This window comes from Aulonocara sp. 'chitande type north' Nkhata Bay, linkage group LG2, assembly GCF_057382095.1.
Source record: "Aulonocara sp. 'chitande type north' Nkhata Bay isolate Kocher_YH1m ecotype deep benthic linkage group LG2, A_spYH_male_GT1.1, whole genome shotgun sequence".
Taxonomy (NCBI): Eukaryota; Metazoa; Chordata; class Actinopteri; order Cichliformes; family Cichlidae; genus Aulonocara; species Aulonocara sp. 'chitande type north' Nkhata Bay.
Genome location: NC_141345.1, coordinates 12624771 through 12646192, shown reverse-complemented (window position 1 = coordinate 12646192; position 21422 = coordinate 12624771). Strand labels below are relative to the sequence as shown.

Below are 21422 nucleotides of genomic sequence, written 5' to 3'. Positions count from 1 at the left end.
TTACGAGCAAACAAAGAAATTGTTAATTTAATAGTGAAAATAAAAAAGTAACATTTTCAAAAACATCTCAGCTTGGTGATGCTTCCTCCAGGTGTGCACATCACATGTCTCTCTGCAGAGTGGTTTGAGTTCTGCAGGGCGTCATGAATGTCTCTTCCAGTTGTTTCCATCGTTGTCCATAGGACCAGAGTCCAAATGTATGTAGAATAAACATTCAAACATACCAGTTGGTTTTGTTGTTTGTCAACATGGTTCTCAGCTATTTCCAAAGCTGCAGACCTCTCAGCACTCTAGTTTTATGGCCTCCCATTACCTCACTTCAGGCCTTCGTCCTGTGAGGGGGATATTTATGACTCCTTCATTGTCCTTCATTGTCCATACTCTGCAGAAAACACCTCTGTGGAAAGGGTGCAGGGTTGTCTTACTGCTATTATGATCCCAGCAGCCTTCAGAGTGTCATCGTATGCACAGTACAGTGGCACAGCGTTAGGTGATGTTCATAGGAAACTGCTGTTATCACCACCATAGCTTCTGGTTCCTGTGCTTTTCACAGAATCATGATGTCATCCTCGAACTCCTTCTACGCTGTCGATGGAGCTTGGCACGCTCCTCATCCCCTGAGTGTTTATGTTCCAACGCTGCTGAAGGTTTAAGGCAGAGCACGTCGTACACCTTAGTCGTCTTCCTCAGCGTCAATATTGAATCTTTCATTGTATTTAAAATCTTGCTGTGGGAAGTCTCCTCTTGATTTCCTGGAAGCTTAGTAGCACAGCTCTCTGTGTGATGTCTGCTGTGCTGAAGATGATCTCTGATCCTCCTGAAGCCTCTCTCCCATCTTGTGGACGATCCTCTCCTCTATTTTGCAGGCAGTTTCATGGTCCTTGCTGTGGCTCCAAGGTCTGATTTCATGATGGGCCCCAACCAGCTTGATCTTTGACCTCAACCACTGCCTGGTCCTGTCAGCTATGCGCTTCTCACTGGGCCTCTGAAGATTTCTCAGGAGATTACTGCTGCACCTGTATTTCCTTGCTAGGAAGACAAACTATTTGGAGAGTATGTCAACAATCATCAAACCACATTCTTTAGTTCAGTGAACTTCACTTATAGGCCATCAAAGCCTCATCTGAACATGGGTGCACCACTTGCATAGGTTTAATATTTGTAAATAAAACGGCTAATCACACAAATCACTGCAACAATAATAAAAAACATTGTTTAATGTTAATCCTTGGACCCCTCCTCTTGACGCATGGACACACCCATGCGTCAACTCACCAAACCTGGATTCCAGTCTTAAAGAAAAAGATTAGCTAGATCATATCCCAGGCAACATCAGGGCATCTCCTCCCCTGGAGCAGCACCACCCTGGACCTATAATCCTGCAATGAAAATGTTAGTGTGCTTTGCATATTAAGTCTGCTTAACACCTGGCTCTCCCAGGAGCCTGCATACACACCATCATGGCCTGGAAAACAAAATCTGGAAGTAAAATCAAACTCCATACCTGTAAACAATTGTATCATAAGGACAAGAAGCATTCAACATCAGCAAGACAAGTGTCATGTGCAGGTTTTCTCAAATCAGTAAACTACAATTATTTTCATAAGTCGCCTCAGACATGGATCATCCCATGTACTCAGGCAACATTAATGTAATCGGTGACTGCTCTTAAGCAAAGTCACTCCACTTATATATTACTATGGGCTCAAAAGTGGCCAGCTAATGAGCCCATATCAAACTATCCCAGAAACACTGTATCTCTTATTTGTTTTACTCATGTCACTTGTCCGTTTCAGCTGAATCTTCCACAGCATTCTCAAAGAAACTAACATTAGCAATACACATTGACTGTAGTCAGAGGTCAGACACAGGTCAACAGGTTCCAGAGGTGCCATAAAAACACCATAAAGTCAACCCTAGCTGTGGAAAGAAGTAACACCAGTTCTCAACACAGGAAATTTCACACATGTTATTCACATTATCAAAGTAACCTTCACATTTTCCCATCAACACAATGCAACAGCATCACCACTCATAACCCGTAAACACAGTTTTCCTCACACATAAACCCAGAAATCCTGTAGTAGGAAAAAACATCAACCAGTTGTCCTGGTATAAATCGCATCATCAATTCATATGAAGAACTGGCATGCTGTAAGAAAAGAAAATGCAAATATTAGCGCTTGCGCAGGCGTATGCATACTTTGTCACAGTTATCTCTGTGAGCAACTCAAGCCTATGAATAACACACCTGATAAATGCACAGACACAGAAAATGGCATTTAAAAGGTTAAATCATCATGCAACCTCGAGTGTTGCTGTCATCTTTCTGCTCCTGTAAAAGGAAACACATGGGTTCATCTGCACCTTTGTCAGGTGGGGGTTAGCTTCACACAATCATGTTCAGTCAGTCAGTCAGTTATTTTAAAATTCTTACTCATTCACTCAGTGGTTCCTTCTTTTGCTAATTGTGGAAATTATCATCGCATTCGTTTCCACGCTCAGCAAAACGACGTTTCATCAAACCAAACTCTCAGTGCACTGTGAAAGTATCAAAATAAAAAGGCCTTGTTAAGTCATGACACAAACTCCTCATCATCTTCACAACAGGAGAAGAATCATCAGCTAGATTCACTCCAAACCAACCATCAACTGCACAACACACAACATAACCCTAATGTCATATTAGCTATGAGTTTAATCACCCGGTCTGTGCTCTTCACTCATTTAAGCCACAGATCTATTTTATTCAATTTTTCCTTTTTCCCTTCATCATAAAACATGTGACATGCTGTCATGCACTTCACAAAAGAAGTTTGTTCTGATGTATTCAGAGTTGTGTATCTAAATACAGGATTCACTCGCACATCAAAACAGGAAACTCAGTGTTTTAGAGTCTCCACTCAACACACAACAACTCCAACACATCCCATTCACTCGTGCTAGAATTCAGTCACCTTTCATTAATCTAAAACCGATCAACTAATTTGCATATCAGCTATTAACCCACTAAGTTGACAGGACGACAGAAAAGCATGTTCAAAATAGTATCACAAAAGACAATTTCCCTCATACAGTAAATTACATGTGCTGCCTCAATCAAGCAGGAAGCTTCTCCCAATTTACCATTTTAACAACTAAATTTATTGTCTGATCACTGGTTGGTCAAACCAGGATCTTTTTTTCCCACAAAAGTTAAACTGTTGTCCTGCAACCTGGAGAGTCAATTTTTTGCATTGGATAAATTCAGTATTTAATAACAAGTGTCTGCTAAATTGACACTATTTTAACACTGATGAAAGATAACAAGCTAATTTTCATTGCATGGGTTTGTGTTATTAGGCAGGTCTAATGCATGTCTGTGGAGCTGCATCTCCAGCAGAGCATGTTCTTAAAGCTGCCTTTCCTACACACTTCTCTGCTATTATTTAATCATTTCTTAACTAATGTGCTATGAGTCTTCATGAGTCATTTTGTGTTTGGAATTGTTAGTAGGGTTAATGCATGTTCTGCTTGTGTGTGTGTGATTTTGTATATGTTTCTATTTTCGCAATGTTTCAGACTCCGTCTCAATTTTCCAACTTAAGCAGTCAGTTTTCTTTTCCCCAGGTTTGCTAACCCAAATTTTGATTTCCCACATTAAATAATTCCTATGTGTTCTCACCTAGTCTTCTCACTCTGTTGTCCTCTCACTCTTTTGTCCTCTCCCACTTCAACAGTCCCGGCAGTTCTCCTTCAGCTTTGTCCTGTCTAGTAGCTGAAGTGCTGCTGCTGCCTTCTTGGGCGACTTCTTAGCAGCTGCTGCCGGTTTCTTGACTTTGGCCGCGGCGGGCTTCTTGGCTTTGCTCTCAGTAGCCTTGTTCATCTTGAAGGATCCGGAGGTCCTGGTGCCCTTGGTCTGCACCAGAGTGCCCTTCGCCACCAGGCTCTTGATGGCGGTCTTGACACGGGCCTTGTTCTTGTCCACATCGTAGCCTCCGGCAGCCAGAGCCTTCTTGAGAGCGGCCACAGACAGGCCGTTGCGCTCCGTGGAAGCGGCCACGGCTTTCACAATCAGCTCGCCCACGCTGAGGCCGACCTTCTTGGGCTTGGAAGTCATCGTCTTCTTCCTCTTGGCCTGAACCTCGGCGCAGGGCGCAGGGCGTGTTTATGATGGAGCCTTTCCCACCACAGCGCTGGCACGTTGAACGCATCATGAAGGGTCCATTTCTTTCATGTCGCTAGCCGCATGTGGCTTGCCCGAGTCACTCAGTCCTTTTTGAGCATTTCAACATGCTGCCGCCGCAGACCCTGGCCTCAGATCCAGCAAGTTTAGCGCGCTGATCTCCAAAAAAGTCCCGAAGGCCAGAAAGACGTCAAATAAGTGTCTCGTGCTGAGAACTCAAACAAAAACTCCTCTTCACGCTGCCATCTTGCTCGCCCCTCCGTGAAATTCAACCAATCAGACAGGAAGATGGGTTTGCTTTCTTCTTCTGCTGCTGTTTATCCACATTGCTGCTGCTTTGCTGGGACTTTTTGTGCTCAGGACTTGCTGCTGTCTCTTTATCATGTTATTGCTTTGGAGCTGCATTTCTTATCTTCAGGGAGGAGTGAGCTCGCTTGTGAGGTTGAGAAACACATGGCACTGTAAATAAGTCAGCCAGAAACTTGGCCTGCATGTTTCCAATGATGTTAAACTATAACTTTCTTCCGACTGTTGCATGTGGAAAATTGATACAGGTCTGCTTTTCACCTGAAAGTGACAAACTAAAACATGTTCATTATTATCATCACTGCTTAATCAACACACATCTCTCTCTCTCTGTCTGTGTTTGTGTGAACAATCCTTTCTTAAAAGCAGAAAATGACATTGTAGTTGTTTTTCGGCTGATCAACACAAAACCTTTTTCCTATGATTATTTATCTTCGTCTACAATGTAATTTGTCTCTTTTTCACTCTTTTTTTTTTCTTCACAATAGCTGGTGGTCTGCAAAATCACCGCTCTCACTCACAATCAGAGGCAATCACTTTTGCACATTGCACAAAAACACTGTGATGTCAGACACATTCACACTCACTTTTTCATCTGCATAAATAAACCATATGGCTGGAGATATGTGCCATGGTGATCCATAAGCATGATCACCAGTTTATTTAATTATTTTTAATCCAACAAAACAAATAAACAAAAACATGATGTTGATGCTACACACACACACACGCGTCAAGGTGCAGAAAAACTGCTCATGGAAACGCTGCACACTCTCTGTTTCCCTCTCTTTGAGTAGTTCTCAGACAGCTCTTGATCTGATAATGTGTAGCTTGCTCATCAGCTCAAAAAACAAAAACAAAACTGCAACGCGACATCACACAGTAGTTGCATGCTCTGCCCACAGTGGCAAAGTCTTACACTTACATATTCAACACAGCTTCTCCATCATGTATTTTTAGATGTTTCATACAGGGTTGAGCATATTAGTTGTTTTCACAGATGTGCTCTATATCTCAACAATGGCTCATAATAAGACGACCGTCTTCCACACAGGTCAAGTGCCTCTATGCACTTCATGAGTTTAAATATTTACCTATATCACTTCACCTCACATGTCATTGTACTGAATTTGAGCAACCACAAGCTTAATGTAGATTACTTTTAACAACTATCCACCTCAATTAAATCTATGGTCTGGCACACAGGCTGCTGTCGATCAGGGCAAGCTAAAGAATAAACATTGTGTCAGCAAGGGGTGGGGGGAAAGCCATTCACCAGAGCATATCTTAAGTGCTGCTGATGTGGGCTGGCCTTCTCCACAGCTCTCCAAGGCTGGTGTGTTTTCTGAAAACTTCTAACATTTGAATCTCTTCCATTTATAAGCCTGCGATTAACCGCACGGCTCAGGTCCGCGTGACCGCGCTCGCGTGAACCCGCGCAGCTGTGGAGCCGTCGCTCTCTCTTTTTTTTACATAAATACTTTGTGCTGCCAGGAGCAAAGTCCAGCACAAACGTCTGTCTCCCTCCGACTCACTCTTGGTTGCTTAGAAACCCATGATAACAACAACAGTCGGTGTCACAGACCACATGTTCTGCTCCGCACACACTCACACAACAACAACAACAACAACAACGACGACGACGACGACGACGACGACGACGACGACGACGACGACGACGACAACAACACAAAATAGGCCTACTGTCCAGCACAATCTGGACCCCGCGGAACTTCTCAACACCCCACTGAGCGGTGGAGAACTCACTACAGTACCCCACACAGCGGTCTGTATTTCGCCCCACTAAGACGGCGAACCAAAAAAAGTTCGAACTGCGCAACTCTGCAACTTAATGCTTCTGTACAAAAAACCCCACTGAGCGGCTTTGTACATCGCCCCACTTAGACGGCGAATTTTAGCCCCACTGAGCGGCCACGGACAACGCCCCACTGAGCGGCGAAGACGTACAGTTATAGAGTTGGACTCTAAACTTACTCGGTGTTGCTTAGCGTGTAATATCAGCCTTGAATCCCGCCAATCGCCATTCATCGAGGAGAAAAGACATACAGCGAATCCACAGGAACTTCCTGGCTGACGTCAGTCTTTCAGCGTGCCTCTCCTCCCCTCGGTGAATGCGATTCCAGGGCTCCGGCATCGAAGGACCAATTAATGATAGGTTTGTAGCATAAACCTATTCGCTGGAACGTTAAGACAATATAATTACACTGCAAGCAAGACACAAGTAGGCAAACTTCTTCATGGTACTCGTGCACGGGAGAGAACCGGACAGGCACCGTTCCTTCGCTTGACCCCAGTAGCTCTCGTCCGTTCTCCCGTATCACTGTCCTTTTATTGAGGTTACATGAATATGCATAAGTTCATTAACATATGACGTCTACATACACAAAGAGTACCTTGCCTGTGTGTGTGTGTGTGTGTGTGTGTGTGTGTGTGTGTGTGTGTGTGTGTGTGTGTGTGTGTGTGTGTGTGTGGACTGCTGATCAAAGGGTCAAACATCCTTGGTCAGGAAGAGGGTAGCCTCCCCCTCACCCTAGATGGTTCATCCTAGATAACACGGTGAGGAAGTCCTGCAGTTCATCTAAACAAAGAGCACTTAGACTAAAACAGACGCAACTACGTTAATCCTACCATAAAATAATAAGACACGGTATGACCTCTCATGCTCCCAAAGTGCTGTCTAATACACACAAAGTTTGCAGACTATCAAGGATCAAAACCTCTACCAATCTACAACTAATTACAAAACTCTAAGCATATATAAGTAAATATTTTTAAGCATAAATGACAATCAACAATACAAATCTAACAGTTCCTTCATGTAATGATCTGCTAGAGGGTGTGGGGGGGGGGGCACAGCCCCGTCCTCCAGGGCATGAAGCAGGTATGGAGGAGATCAAAACTCCAGACATCCAGAGGCCCCCAGAACACAAGAGATCAAGGAAGACCAACAGAGGGGCAGCCGCGCCACTGTCCCAGAAAGAGCTGAGGAGAGTCCCAGATGAGGGCTCACTCATCAGCCGCGGAGCAGAAGCCAGGGGGAGTTGCAGTGACGCGCCCGTGAGCTCCTCCGGCAGCCAGCCGTGCCTGAGTGACCGAGCCCCAGGCCGAGAGGCCGGGGGCACCCCACCTCCGAAGTGGCCCGAGCGAGCCCCAGGCTCCAGGCCCCGATAAGCGGCCGCCAAGGAGTGAGCCGGTGTGTACCTGGACGCCCATCCCCGGACACAAAGAACCACCAACGCACCGATGTCTGAGGGAGTCCGCCACTGGCAGGTAAGTGGTGGTAGGGGGAGATAGGCCTCCAAACCTTGGAGGGCCTAAGATGTCCCCAGAGAGGTGGCGCCTGACACCCAACCTGACATATAGACACAGAAATATAGGCACACACATATACAAACATCCATTCCCACCCTCATGCTCTCATATGCACTTACTCCACACTCAACCAACGTGGAGACAGACATAAAGAGACGCTGTACACACGATCACACTCCCCAAGCGTACTCTACACACCGGGTCTAGGTACCCTTGCCCCTGGAGGGGGAAACTGCACCCAGACCCAGGTGGTGTTACCCTTTTCCCTGCGGTGGGGGGAGGCAGACCGCCCCGACTCCGCAGCAGCAGGAAGGCCCCACACTCCAGACCGCAGCCGGACGGCCAACTCCTCCTCCTAGCCCCCCCGCTCCAGCAGGTCGCAGAGAACAGGGGTGAGAGAAGACTCCAAACCTCCCTCCACCCGCTCATTGTAGTGTTGATGCATGTGTGTTCTAAGGTGCATTTAAAAAAAAAAAAAAAAGGGCTTGGAGCTACCTGCCAGAGAGCAGCAGGTAAGCGCATGGTCCCTCCTGCTAGCCCTCAATGTCTACGTGTATTTAACATTGAGAGGTGGGCAACGACGCCAGGGGTGGGGTGTACCCTGATGGTACTTTGGATTCCGTGTATCGTGCCCACCCCCAAGATCCTATATGTATGTGTAATGAGAGTGTGAGTAATGTGAATGTCTAAGTTGTGGGATAAAATTGAGGCAGAGGCAGCCAGAAGGGGACGGGGGGGGGGTGGCCTCCTCTGCACCCTGGTGACATACCCCTACTCCAAGGTCCTGCATGTGTGGGTGGTTGTGGTGGAGCGGGAAGAGGGAGGCAGCTGGAGATGGGGAGGGAAGGAAGGGAGGGGCAAGTGACCCCTCCCTGGGGCCAGCTCCCCCGCTGACCCCAGTAGGCACCCCCATACTCCGCGACCCGCCAGGGAAAGGGGGCCCAGGCCCATCCAGACCGGGGCCCAGCACAGCAGCGCCTCCCGGCCCCACAGAGCCCGGGACAGTCCACCCAACCCCACCACAGAGAAAACTGCACCCACCCCACCATCCACTCTTCTTCCAGACTACATAAGACAATAAACACCCAGGCTGAGATCTTCTTCCACCTCTCCTGTATCTCCCCCTCCTGCAGAGAGAGCCCCTGAGGAGAGGAAAGCTCCTGCAAGATGTGACAATCTTCCCCACCAGTTGAAGAGCCCCCCAGGTGGCTCCATGCACCGGCGGCACCCCGCTCCAGGGCTGGGCCCCCATGCACCCACCCGCCCACAACCCCGGCAACACACCAACCAGGACCCAAGCCCCCGAGGCCCGGCCCGGGCCCCAGCCCAGAGACGGAGCGCCCCCAGAACCTCACGCCCATCCCGGACCCACCCAGGGGCAGCCAGGCTACCAGGTCAGTAACCCACGTCCATCAGCACAGACCCTCCCCTAGCCCCGCTGCACGCAGCCGCGAGGAAACAGTCACCTGAGAGCCAACAGAGCCCCTAACCGGACATGACCGCTACCCCGGGTTGAGCCCCCCAAGGAAGATTCCTCCGGGGAACCCCCCGACGCCCTAAGCCTGTCCCTACCCCCACACCAATCACAACAGTGAAGGCGGGACCAAACTATGACCCCCCACCCCCACTAGGTGATGGAGCTGATCAAAGGAGCCCAGAGCAATTGATCTGATGTGGTGGCAGAAGCTGTATCAAGACTATCCATCCATCCATCCATTTTCATCCGCTTTGTCCGGAGCCGGGTCGCGGGGGCAGCAGCCTAAGCAAACCCGGCACACAATGCACCCGACCCCTATGGCGCCTCCTGCGGGTGGTGGGCCTGCGGGAGGATGGGCCCATGTCTCCTCTTCGGGCTGTGCCCGGCCGGGCCCCATGGACTAAGGCCCGGCCACCAGACGCTCGCCCTCGGGCACCCTCCCCGGGCCTGGCTCCAGGGCGGGGCCCCGGTAACCCTATCCCGGGCAGGGTAAACTGTTCCCTCGATGTCCTTTTCATAAGGGTCTTCTGTATCAAGACTAATGTAATCTAATAGATAATTTCTATATTGGTTAGAATTAAGATCATTTTTATTTTTCCAGTTCATGAGGACTGTTTTCTTGGCTATGCATAGGGCAGTGAAAACCATATGGGCTATATTCTTTTCTGAAGTGACATTATCTAAGCTGCCCAACAAACACACTAAGGGGGAAGTTGGAATGTTACATTTCAGACACTTCGATAAGTCTTCACATATCTCGTGCCAAAACTTCTGAACTGGTGGACAGAACCAAAGAGCGTGGATATAATTGTCCGGTGAATTGGTTTGGCAGTGTGAGCAGTTGTTGGTAGACGTAAAGCCCATCTTGAACATCCGATGACCTGTATAGTGCACTCTATGTAATATTTTGTATTGAATTAATTGAAGACTGGGATTTCTAATTAGATGAAAGGTTTTTAAGCAAATCTGAGACCAGAAGTTTAGGTCTAAGTTAACTGATAAATCCACTTCCCATTTTGCAATAGGAAGTGATATTGATTCATCTGTTTTAGAAAGCATTCTGTATATTTTGGATAGTAATTTGGGGGTTTTAAGAGTAAGAAATTGAACCACACTTGGTGGTGTTTGTAGTTCAACTTGACCCAGTTTAAATTTCTTTTTTACTATGGATTTAATTTGTTGATATTCTAAAAATCTTTTCTTGTTGATCCCATATTGTGTAACTAGTCCGTCAAATGAAATAAATTCTGTTCCTTCTAGTATATGTTCTAAATATTTGATTCCTTTACCACTCCAATCTGAAAAGTTTATCATATTATTGTTTTGTAATATGTCAGGGTTGTTCCAGATAGGTGTACGTTTGCATGGGATTAATGAAGACGCCGTCAATTTTAGAAACTCCCACCATGCTGTCAGAGAAGAGCTGATGTTGATGCTTTTAAAGCATTCATGTCGTTGGATGTTTGAGCTGATAAATGGTAGATCTGAGATCTCTAGATTATTGCAAAGTGCTTGTTCTACATCTAGCCAAGGTTCATCTAAGAGGGTATGTTTTAGCCATCCTGAGATAAACTGAAGCCTGTTGGCTAAGAAGTAGTGCTGAAAGTTAGGCAGTTCTAGTCCTCCTTTATCCTTGGTCTTTTGTAGTGTTTTTAAGCTTATACGTGGGGGTTTATTTTTCCAAAGGAATTTGGACATACATGAATCTAGAGATCTGAACCAATCTTGTGGCGGTTTAGTTGGGATCATTGAGAATAAATAATTTATTTTTGGTAAGACCATCATTTTTATAGCGGCAACCCTTCCCATGAGTGATATGGGTAGACATTTCCATCTAGCCAGATCATCTTCTACCTTCTTTAAAAGTGGGATATGGTTTAATTTAGTTAGATCTGCAAGCTTGGGAGAAACATTAATACCTAAATATTTTATATTTCCCGATTGCAGTGGTGTAGAAGAGGAATTATGGAGGGAGCAATTAATCGGTAGAACTGTAGATTTTGACCAGTTAATTGAGTAATCTGATATTCTTGCAAAAGAGTTTATCAATTCAATCACCCCAGAGATATTGGTTTGTGAATTTTGGAGAAAGAGTAACACATCATCCGCATAAAGGCTGATTTTATGTTCCACGTTCTTGCATTCTATGCCCTTAATTACTGAATTCTGTCTAATTGCTGCTGCTAGTGGTTCAATAAAAATTGCAAACAGTGAAGGGGAGAGTGGGCATCCCTGCCTGGTGCCCCTCAAGAGACAGAAGCTGGAGGATGTCTGGTCATTTGTTCTAACACAAGCTGTTGGGGAATTATATAATATTTTTAACCAGTTTATGAAAGAGGATCCAAAACCAAATTTGTGTAAAGTTGCAAATAGAAATTTCCAGTTAACTCTGTCAAATGCTTTTTCTGCGTCTAAAGAGAATATTGTAGTTTCTAGGTTTTTACTGTATGAGTAGTCTATCAAATTAAGTAATCTACGTGTATTTGTTGATGAGTGCCTACCTTTTATGAAACCAGTTTGGTCAGGATGAATTAAGAGGGGGGTTATTTTCTCCAGTCTCTTTGAGAGAGCTTTGCAGATTATTTTAAGGTCTACGTTTATAAGGGATATTGGACGATAGCTTGAGGGATATACAGGGTCTTTGCCTGGTTTTAGCAGGAGATTAATGTTTGCAGAATTCATATTTGATGGAAGTCTGCCCTTTTCTTTAATTTCCAACAATGTTCTGTAGAAAACTGGTGCTAGAATCGACCAGAATTCTTTGTAGAATTCTGCAGGAACCTGGACCTGGAGCCTTATTATTGGGCATACTTATCAGGGCTTCCTGGAGTTCACCTGGTGTCAGTGGTGAATCCAGTGCCATTGCTTGAGTGTCCAATAATTTTGGAAGAGTTATGTTGTCCAAAAACTGATCAATTTCTTTTTTAGATGGGTTTATTTGTGGTGAATACAACGTTTTATAGAAATCCCTGAAAATGTTGTTTATTTGTATCGGATCATATATTGTGTTCCCAGATGAATCTTGAACAGCACATATAGTTGTTTTTTCTTTATTTATTTTTAGCTGGTTTGCTAGAAATTGACCGGATTTATTACCATGTTCATAATTTTGTAGGCGTAGTCTTTGTACTAAGAATTTTGTTTTTTTATCAATTATCTCATTTAATTCTAGTTTTGTTTTGCGTATTTTGTTCAATGTTTCCTGATCTTGGTGGGACGCGTAGGCTTCTTCTAGTGATTTGATGTTTTTTTCTAATTCCTGAATATTTTTGTTTTCTTTATTCTTTTTATGTGATGAGAAAGAAATTATTTTACCTCTCATCACAGCTTTCCCTGCTTCCCATAGAACAGAAGCTGATGTTTCGGGAGTGTCATTATAGTCCAAAATGAAGTCCACTCTTTTTTAAAATATTTAATAAAGTCTTCATCTTTAAGTAGTGATATATTAAATCTCCAGTTTTTTCTTGGCGTAGTATTATTCTTGTGCATTAGTGTTAAAGATACAGGACCATGATCGCTGACAGCTATAGGATCAATCTCAGTGTCTGAAATGTCACCCAGTAGTGAGCTGCTGACCAAAAAATAATCCAGACGAGAGTAGGAGTGATGGACATGTGAGAAAAAAGTATATTCCTTACTGGTGGGGTGAAGGGAGCGCCATGCATCGCAAAGACCAAAGTCGCTCATATACTGTTTGATTATATTTATGGACTGCCAATTACGCTGAGTTCCCGCTGTATTGAGCCTATCCATGTCTTCATTTAGTCCAAGGTTGAGGTCGCCTCCAAGAACAAGTGTGCCATCTAAGTGTTCAGAGAGTGCACTGAAAAAACCGTGAAAGAATGAGGGATCATCAACATTTGGACCATATACACTTGCAATACATAGCTTTTTATCAAGTATAGATATTTTAATGATTAAGAATCTGCCCTCTGGATCTATAACTGTATCGAGTACTGTGAAATTAATATTTTTATGTATTAAAATTGCTACTCCCCTTTGTCTAGAATTATAACAAGCTGAGAACACATTAGGAAACTCAGGTGTTTTAAGTTCATTCGAACCTCTAAGAGGTCTGTGGGTCTCTTGTAAAAGGACAACATCTGCCTGTAGTTTTTTGAGTTGGTTAAATATTTTTAACCTCTTTACTCTGGAGCCAGCTCCATTTATATTCCATGTAATGAACCTCAGTGTACCCATAGATGTTTGTGTATAACTAGGGATGTATGCTGTGTGCGTCGCTTAGACAGGTGGAGAGAATACGTCACTTGTTCATAAATAAAGAGAAGGAGAGAGAGAAAAAATGTGTGGCGAGATGCTCCCTGAGTCTGACTTTGTGTATGCATAGTTACTAATACGAGTAGGCTTGGCTTAAGTGTGTGTATCCTAAACGACTGTGTGCGCTGTCTGACTGAAGTAAAATGTGCTGCCGTTGAGCGCATAGTGCGTATGTGTCGAAATAAAGGATGTTTGCGGATGAGTGTCGAAGCAGGTGATCGAGGCAGTGAAAGGAATAAAGAAAGAAACCAAGGACAGGGGTGAGCAGCATAAAACCAAGAGGGGGAAAAGAGAGGGGAAAAAAAAAAACGAGAAGAAAAAAAACAGAACAAAACGTAAACATTCCAATTAAATCACTGACGGAGAGTGACGGTGTTAATTCTGCTATGAAATCACACTTTAAGATGTGATTTGATACTGGTAAGTTAAACAGATGTTAATGCAAGTTAGTGTGAGTGGATAAGGAAAGGGTGCAGCTGATTCCTATCTGGTGTGAGGTTAATACAGCCACGGAGTGATGTTGGGGTTGCGGTGGAGCTGTCCGTCCATGTACAGCCGGTCCACAGCGATGACAGCGCGGGAGCCCTTCTGGATGAAGCCGCGTCGGATTGGGAAGAGGACCCTGCGTCGTTCCAAGATCTCTTTGGGGAACTGGTCGTTCACGCTGAAGTCCGTTCCTTTTAATTCCCTGCCGCGGCTTTTCACATGTTGCTTTTGTTTGAAGTGGCCGAATTTGGCCACGATAGGACGTGGTCTCCCGGCCGTAGCCCGAATGGGGCCGAGGCGATGTACCCGATCGAAGACGATGTTCTTCACAGTGTCCTCCGGCAGCTTCAGGTGGGTTTTGATGAAGCTTTTTACCGTGGTCTCCGCGTCCTCTCCAGCGGCTTCTGGAATACCAGAAAATACCAGATTATCACGCATGCTACGAGCTTGTAGATTGATAACTCTTTCTTTTATTTTTTTATTTTCTCTATTGAGCTGGGTAACATTATCTGTGAGACATTTCACCGACTCCCTTAGCGTGGCATTTTCAGCAGCAAGCGTTTCCACCTGCTGCTGGCTGTACTCCAGGGATTCTTGCAAGCATTTAAATTCTCGGTGAAGAATCTCCACCAAGGACAGCCTTGCGTTGAAACTGGACAATCGCTTGTCGATTGACTCCAGTATGTCGGCAATATATTTGCCGGCTGGCGATGTTGAGCCGGGGGAATCTGCCGGGCGTTGTCTTTTCGACGACGGCGTCTCAGGTTTGGCCGGGGGAGCTGCACACTGGGTCTTCTTCATCACGAGATCCTGAAAGCACTGATCAATATAATCTTGGAGAGTCTCTAAACTCTCCTCGTTGTTCTCCAGGGTGTTGGAGATTATTTAGACAAATAGTGTTAGTTATAAGACAATTGATAAGTGTATTTGGTAATACTGAAGCTTAAATGAATTTGTTCAGATCTAAACTACCATTTGCTTTAATTTTCCGCCAAAATCTCCGGCGTCTGACGTCAGTTACAACATGAGTCGCTTACCTTGTCCGTCACTTCCGTCACTTACCTCCTCACTTCCCCTCCGCCTCCAGGAGGCGCGTAAATGTTTCTTCTCCATGATGTTTCTTCAAATGTTTCTTCTGGATGATGATAAGACTGTGACACGGGATGCCACCTTTGGTCTTGTGATGAAGCAAAGCTCAGGAAGAAGTGTGATTAAATGGTACCCACATGTGTGCTGCTGAGAAGGATGTACAAGGGCACCTGCAGCCAAATCCAAGCCTCAGGTTAGTTGTAGTTGCAGAACGCTATAGACTGAGACAGCTGAGGCATCAAATGTTTAATTAAACAGATGAAAAAGAGAAGTTTCTTCCCTATAATTATCACGTCTTAAAATCTGTAGCAACTTCAAGTCTGTCAGCGTGCTGAGCATGCTCAGAATGTGACAATATATTTTTGTTCAATATTTAATTTCTTTCAGTTGCAATTGTTAAATGAAAAAAAAAATATATATATTCTTATAATTTAGCAAACTAATTTATCAAAAAAAATGTACATATATCTGTATTAGTTTTAATAAATTAATTTGACACCTGTATTGAAAATACCATATTGTATTCATACAGAATCAGTTTGGTATCATTGTTTGTCTGCTCACTGATTGTTGAAGCTAAGAGCTGCTTTGATCTGTTTAGATCTAAAGTATCCAAAGTTGAGCTCTAATGTTTCTTCACCCCTGTGTGTGATATGTGATTCCTACATGCTGGCAGAGCAGCGCGGCAATACAAAATAAATCTTTTCATGTATGTTTTCAAACTCTCAGATGGGCAGCATATCAGTCTTGGACTGTCTAACCTGCCGGAGCAGCACTGAATGACCACCACACATGAGCATGTTCCTGCAACATTCAGCATCTGATCCTTCATCTGTGTGCTTCTGCTTTTGGTAAGTAGAGTTACCCAACTCCAGTAACTCTAAACACATGCCATCCATTTCTAACGGCCTGGTTACTTCCTGTCAGTTACTTTAGAAACCATGTGGTCACCTGACCTAACACTGTTTCTTCTTCTTCCCCTTAATGTTCAAGTGTCACATGTCAAACAGCTGGAGAGGAAACTATACCAGTGTACTGAGATGTTTCACCAACACGTGCCAGATGCTGTTCCTTCATGGTGACATCACCAGAGACAGCCCCACCCACCTCAGGACCTCGCCATTGATCATGATGATTATAATGATGACAGCGAGCGGAACTAAGACTGTAAAAATCCACGACCAGAATGTTTCTTTCTAATTATTAATGAATACTGAGAGCCTCGTTCTGTGTTTTGTCTGTTTTGGTTGTGTTTGTTTTACCTCATTTGTTACTAACAAAGTTCACAAACTCACACAGTTTACATTCTGTATGTTTCCATCTTTACCAGCCACACTCTAACTGCATTTAAGAAAATAATCCTTAGAAATCGTCGTTTTTCTCTTTTGTAATTGATGATAATTCAGTGAATATACTGTGCTGCTTCCTTTTATTGCGTCACACATTGCTTTATGTTTTTCAGTGTCCAGTTATTTTTTACTGCTGTTTGAATTCTCTGTATGTTTGACCCTGTAGACTGTTTGATGGACTGCTTGTCTTCCTGTTTGTAACTGCCGCCTGTTTTTTAATAAAGATTTGGATTTCTGACTTCAACACAGCCTCTGCGTGTCCTCCCTTTGTGTCCTCTTCCTCTGTGAATGTGTTGCATGTGTCACAGATTCATTTTATTAACAGCTTTCCCACAGTGAGTTGCATCAGCATTCATTCACAGCACATTTCAGAAGGATTCAGATTAATACAGTGATCTTACAGTCAGAATGATCCTGACAGAGTGCCACTGTAAATGATCTTTCATCAGGTCAATTTTAAAGTTCAGTATTTCAAAGCAGGAGTTATGAATAATCATACTGGCATTAGGACTAATAATATGTACTTACAAAGTCAAAGTTTTTTAATTATGCTAGAATATTGGAAGACAATCAACTTTTAGTGTTTTCCGCATATTAATTATTCTGAAATAGAGACGGTGACCCTAACTGTACAGAAGCACTAAACAACTGACAATCTAACAAACATCATTGGCCTGAGCCGTCATGCACAGTGAGTCTGATCCTTTGCTGTGAGAGTCTGACAAGCATGTTTCTGGTCAGTTTGGAAGAAATAATATCACAATGTTGATCTTTTTTTCAATATTCCTTCTCTTTTACAACATAAACTGTGATCAAAGCTACTTATGTTCACAGCATGTAATAATACTGACAGTCCAGGGCATTGTGGTCTGTTGAGCTAGGGTTAGGGTTAGCAATTCAGAAATATGTAATCAATATTAAACGTCTATGACGTGGGCCACTGTCCGCAGTGTTGGGAAATCCATACCAGGCTGGAACGAGTCAAGGTAGGTGAGCATCCACGAGAAGACACAGCAGATGCATCCTACTAATACTGACAGGACCAGGAGACTCCAGAAACCGAGCATCTTCTCTTCAGTGCCATCCTCTCCTGTCACCCTCTCTACCCGCAGCTCTTTGAGTATGGGGTAGATAAGGGCGCAGAGAAACCCTTATTACTAATTTGTATTATAATTCAATTTTCATGAAATATTCATATTCAGTATTGGTCATTTTATATTAATAACCACGTATCCACCCAGGCTCATGGTGGGGCAGGGCTCTGTCCTGGGATGCTTGAGTACAAGGTAATGTACACCCTGACTAGGTATCCAGTCTGTCAGAATTGTTTTCAATATTTGGTTCAAAAACATGAGTGACAACAAAAATCCAACTAGGATTCTTGCATATGATGAATGAAGTCTGACTTTGACTGTATTGTCCAGCTGATCCATCAAACCCCCAGCAGGTGAACCTTATTCATGACATAACACGGCAACAATGTAAAAAATTAAACAGCAACAGTCTAAATGTAAAGTGCATTCTAAACCCCTCTTCAATAAATCATATGCAAAGAGTCATTAAGGACTGTAAAACGTGAACTACAGAACCCAGAGTCTTCATCATTAAATCTCTGGTTGCTTCATTTTTCTATCCTATATCAGATACTTTAAGGTTAGGTTAGGTTAGGTAAACTTGCATTCTCATGGTGAGGCAAAGTGCTTTATGTGTGTGTGTGCGTGTCATGAACGGCTATAAAAGGCCTATAATTAAAGAACAAAGCAGGGTTTGAGTTCGAGTTGCGGCAGACGGTCACTACTTGTAAATGGAACGCAGCCTCCCTACGGCGGACAGCTAATAACAGGAATCGGACGCGGTCCACCCAAGTCCACACCAACCACCATAGCAACCGCCTAGCATGACCTTAGAAACATATTCTGTCTTCATAACTATCAAAAACATGGAATGATTTGCAAAGTGTGAAAGTGTTACAGCTGCAGAGAGCTATGGCGGCATCTTTGGAATACGATAACAGACTTACATCATTAAAACATAAAGGACAGGAGATATTTAGATATTTTTATATTTATATTACATTTTATAGCTGACGGATATTACTAAATAGATAGAATTTACTAAATAGCTGGATGAACATGAAAAATATGTCTATAATAACAAATGACCATGAGAGCCAGTAGAATTAATTCAACTGGACACTCAAAAGACGTCCTTAAATGCTCTTTAAGTGGCAGAACAGATGAACAAACAGTTAATTGCTTACGTGAGATGAAATCTGCTCAGCTACTTTGAAAACAGCTTCTAACTGGTTCCTCCTTTAACAGGATGACTGCTCAGGGGTAAGGCCATCATGCAGTCCAGCAACCTTTATGGTTCTGCTTTGATTCACCAGGAACTATTAGGGAAACCTTCCAGCGCCTCCTGTGAAAGACACAGGCATAAACACAGAAACATTTATTAACATGTTACACAGTCTTCCAGTTTGATTTTCTCATCCTGTGGACAACAACGTACATGGATGCAGGTTTATTGTTAACTTTTGTAAGGTTTATTTACTGAACATATCCAGCTGCAGCTCCACTGTGATCCTGAACTGGATAAGCACTTAAGAAAATGTGTCAATAAATGGACGTACATCAACTTACTATATTTATCCAAACAGACGGGACCAATAATGCTTCACTGAGTCAGACTTTTACAGTCTCTTCTATGTAAGAATGTCTCGTGCTGATATACCTGCAAACTTGACAACAAAGGTTTTTCAGACTACATGTAGCTGTCCTCTATGTCAGCTAACACATTTACATTCATGTCACACTTATTTCTGCTTTCCCATTTTATAATTATTACTTACATTTTGATTAGATACCTTGAGTTTGTAAATGATCAGATTACATAATTGGAGTACAATGTATCCAATTCAGGGTTGCGGGAGGATGAAGCCTATCCCAGCTGATACAGGACAAAGACAGGCTGCCAGTTTATCGCAGGGCTAACACTTAAATGTTTGATATTTCTTATAATAATCATAATTATGACTATTATTTAAAGGTTTCTTTATAAATACATTTTGATTTTTTATAACCTCTAAAATATAAACCTGAGCTGTTTCAGATTCTGACCTCTGACCTCACTGCAGCTCCCTCTTGGAAGTACGTCTGCTTCTTGTCTTCCCCCAGTGTTGACCGCCTGCCCTTGATATCACGTACTGTACCTGAGGAACAAAAAAGGACAAACACTTGCCTTCATTTAAAAGTACATTCATACAGAGGAAATCTATGGAAACACACTAGTTCACCCTTTGGGAGAAATCAGTTCCTGTGAAACATTTCTGTATATGAACATCATGTGGAGAATGAATGAAATGAGTTCTTCAGGTGACTCAGCAGTCCCACACTGACAAATGAAATCTAGTTAAACTATTAAGCATATTTGCTCTTCTGAAATCTGTGTTAAACAACAACAAACATAAATTAGTAACAAAAATACAGCTGAGTAGAGGCTTTACAAACCACCAGCAGCCATAATGCTAAATTTGAATCTTCAAATGTTTCTGAGCCGTCTTCAACCTGCTTTTAACACATTAAAGTCCCACAGTCAATGCAGCCTGACTCAATCCTAAATGTTCAGCACACAGAGACACAGAGGTACTATTTAAAGTTTAGTGATAACCTGAGTCACTGATCATTTGCAGTATTACAGAGTCTGGCAGTCTTTGCATGATGTCCACGTCACTGTAAGTTTCTAGCTGACTCTCAGGTGTGACAGGTGTGCCAGCAGGAAAGAGTAATAATAACCTGCATCCTGAGGTTTGTCATGCAGGATTAAAGGAGCCAGGCTTTGTTCACACAGCTAGGATTGTATTTTACACTGACCCTGGGTCAGTATAAGTATCATACAGTTTAAACGAAGCACTGAAACTTGCACATATTTATTATAGATGCACTGAAGCTAATCGAGATATTTGCTGTCAATCTGTGGCTGCGATTAAACACTTTACTGGAAACTTTATTAACTAGTAACTTCATCAGTCATGACAGAAGCTAATATTTCTGTGCTAACATCGTTTAACCAGTAACAGCTTTACTCCAATATAAGCTAACGTTTACACCGTAACTTTAAGCTAGCACCATAAAGACGGTAAAACACGTAATAATATCTACAAATGCATCTTAAAGCTGTTATATTAGTACTCTGTGTATTACTAAGATAACCACATTAACATTACTGACACTCGCTGACTTTTAATAGTCATTCTATAAATGCTGTCCGTTTAAATGGTCTTACCTGTACACACTGCATATCCACCGGATTCCAGCCAGAGTGGATTCTGGAGTCTTCCCACGCTCCTGTTAGTGATCCTCCATCTGGATGGATGAGAACAACCTTCTGAACAATCTAGCAGGAGATGGCCCATATCTATGGGACTGATTTGTGCTAATAACGCCCATTGTATGGACTGATAACAGCCGAAGCAGGTGAATAAAGTCACCCAGTAGCTAGCTGTGCCATTACCCAGCATACATCACTCCCTCCGTAAATGCAATAAACGATACAAAAGTATTGTTCTACCTGTTTTTCAGGTAGTTGTTTACATTATATAATTTATTGTGTTCTGTATACGTCACTACAATGTGATTTGGAAAATGTCTAAATATACCGACAACAGGCACTTCCGCAGCAATCTCTTCAATCGGAGGACCCTTCACGTCAATTCCCGACGCGAGAGGGGTACCCTGCGCGTCCATAAGTGCAGCAGAGGGAGCCTGACCATGCGTCACACGTTTGACGAGTTGGGAGTGAGAACGTATTGGCTGCACGCAATGTTGATGGTGAACAGATCAAAACACTGACAGAATCCATGGATGACAGGCTTTTGAGTGTCCTTGCAAAGAAAGCTGGCTATATTGGTCGCTGATTTGTTTTTGTTTTGTTTTTGAAT

The 21422-nt window shown here is 43.3% G+C and overlaps 1 long non-coding RNA gene and 1 pseudogene across 2 annotated transcripts; both read right to left on the bottom strand.

The window, feature by feature from the left end:
* Nucleotides 1-2290: 2290 nt before the first annotated feature.
* Nucleotides 2291-4562, bottom strand: LOC147337470 (histone H1 pseudogene; annotated as a pseudogene).
* Nucleotides 4563-18538: 13976 nt separating this feature from the next.
* Nucleotides 18539-21107, bottom strand: LOC147337469 (uncharacterized). 2 transcript variants are annotated; one of them, XR_015124797.1, is made up of 3 exons: nt 20768-21107; nt 19603-19694; nt 18539-18901 (listed from the first exon to the last, which is right to left on the bottom strand). It is a non-coding gene; the product is annotated as an uncharacterized LOC147337469 (long non-coding RNA). The 2 variants fall into 2 exon arrangements; XR_015124798.1 differs by having other exon boundaries at nt 19610-19694.
* Nucleotides 21108-21422: the final 315 nt, after the last annotated feature.